Below are 2,185 nucleotides of genomic sequence, written 5' to 3' on the forward strand. Positions count from 1 at the left end.
TCCATAGTGGAGGAATATTTTTTGGGGGGGGGGTGTCTGGCAACAAAAGGCTGGTTTAAAAAAGTAAGAAGTCTGGATGGCACACACAATGTATGCAATATTGTAGAGACACACCCACCCCGCCTTTCTCCCAGTCTAGAGAGGGGGGGGGACCCCTTTTCCTTTGCCCCCAAGCAACCCTCCTTCCCTCCTTCCTCTGCCTCCCCTATAGAGGCTCCAGGAGACAGGAAGAGCTCCCCGCCGGTACCCGGATGTTGAGGCGGTTGGCCGTTATTTTGGGGGGAGGGAGGGGGGAGAGGAAATGAGGTGAGGAATGAGGAGAGCAATAGTGATATTAATAATAGCGATAATAATAATGATAATGATAATGATAATACACACGAAAAAGGCCCCGCTGCAGCCGGGAGGCGGGGCCGGCGCTGCCCGGAGGCGGAGTGGCGGGAGGGGGCTCCCCACGTGACGCTCCCCGGCGACCAATCCGCCTTCGCCGGGCTTCCTCCCGGCGGCGAATGAGGGGACGCAGCTGAGAGTGGGGGAAGTTGCCTCCGGGTCCTTCGCTTTTCTCATTCCCCCTCTCTTTAGTGTGGTGCTCTCGCTCTCTCTTTTTGCCCTTACCGGAAATAGGCCGCGGGACGAAAGGTGCCGGCTGGAAACTCGGCTCCGCAGCGCGGCGGTTCCGGTATCAAATCCTGCCGCGTCATAATCGGGCGAGGCAAGGCGAGGGTTTGCTTTTATTGGCCGTTGTACGTGTGAATGTGACTGTGCTAATGTGCGTGTATATTGGTGTGGGTGGGTGTAATATACATATACATATACATATACGTTACTGGCACCCACACGACTAAACGACTAAAAAACAACAATACAGTTGTGTTGTGTTGTGTTGTGTTGTGTTGTGTTGTGTTGTGTTGTGTTGTGTGTGTGTATATATATATGTATATTATGTGTGTGTGTGTGTGTGTGTGTGTGTGTGTGTATATATATATATATATATGTATATACTTTAGCCACCTCATGAGAAGAGAAGACTCCCTGGAAAAGACCCTGATGTTGGTTGGGAAAGATGGAGGGCACAAGGAGAAGGGGACGACAGAGGACGAGATGGTTGGACAGTGTTCTTGAAGCTATCAACTTGAGTTTGACCAAACTTCGGGAGGCAGTGGAAGACAGGAGTGCCTGGCGTGCTCTGGTCCATGGGGTCACGAAGAGTCGGACACGACTAAACAACAGCAACATATATGTATGTATGTATAGATAGATAGATAGATAGATAGACAGATGTGAAGATATGTGAAGACAAGCTCCGGCGGATTGAACAAGCAAGAGCAATAATGAGTCCCAACGGTCAAGAAGGCGATTTCTGCACATGCTGTATAGGGAAGAGAGGGGCAGGTGAGGCTCATCAAACTAGGAAGGGAGCCCATCTAGGAGAAGGAAAAGTCTGGTCCTAAATCTCCACTGCCTTGCACAGCATCTACAGGAGAGGAAAGGCTGAGGTGTAAACGCTACACAAATCCAGAGTGGAGTCCCTAAGGCGGTTGGATGGTGCCTTGTACACTTCCTTCCGGCAGCCAAGCTGGTGCCAGACATCTTGCTCTGCTTTCCTTTGGATCACATCAGAGAGGCATTTCATCTAGGGAGCCCAGGACCTCCAGACACACTGCCCAGACTTATGTCCCGGGGTCACTTTGGTGCTTCCAACACGGTGGTTTGACTTCACCCCCAGAGGTGCACTCAGTTGTCTCTCAAGACAGAATGATGCCAACAACAGCCCAGAGGTTTCTTGTGGTTCTTTTGTGGAAGGAAGGTGACAGGGCACTGGAAAGTTTGCGATAACATTTGCTCGACACAACAGCGGAATGCAAATCCTATTTGATAAAACAAAACAAATGGCCGTCTTGTGTCTTTTGTTTTCACATGTCCCAGTCGTGAAAGATTAGTGGGTAGGGTGCTCTCTGTCTTAAGGACTAGCCCCATACATGAGGTGCTTCAAAATTGGGAATGGGAATGCTGTTAAAGCAAATAACAAGGTTTTGTGGTTTTTTGTGGATCTGGACACTAGAGGGAAGCAGTTTGCTGTTCCAGTGTTGGTCAAACAGAACACACAAGTCCATTCCCTTCCATTCAACAATATTGTATTGGTATCATAAGCTATATCATCCTCAGTAACTTGGGATAAAGGTTC

Source organism: Lacerta agilis, chromosome 3 (genome assembly GCF_009819535.1).
Source record: "Lacerta agilis isolate rLacAgi1 chromosome 3, rLacAgi1.pri, whole genome shotgun sequence".
NCBI lineage: Eukaryota > Metazoa > Chordata > Lepidosauria > Squamata > Lacertidae > Lacerta > Lacerta agilis.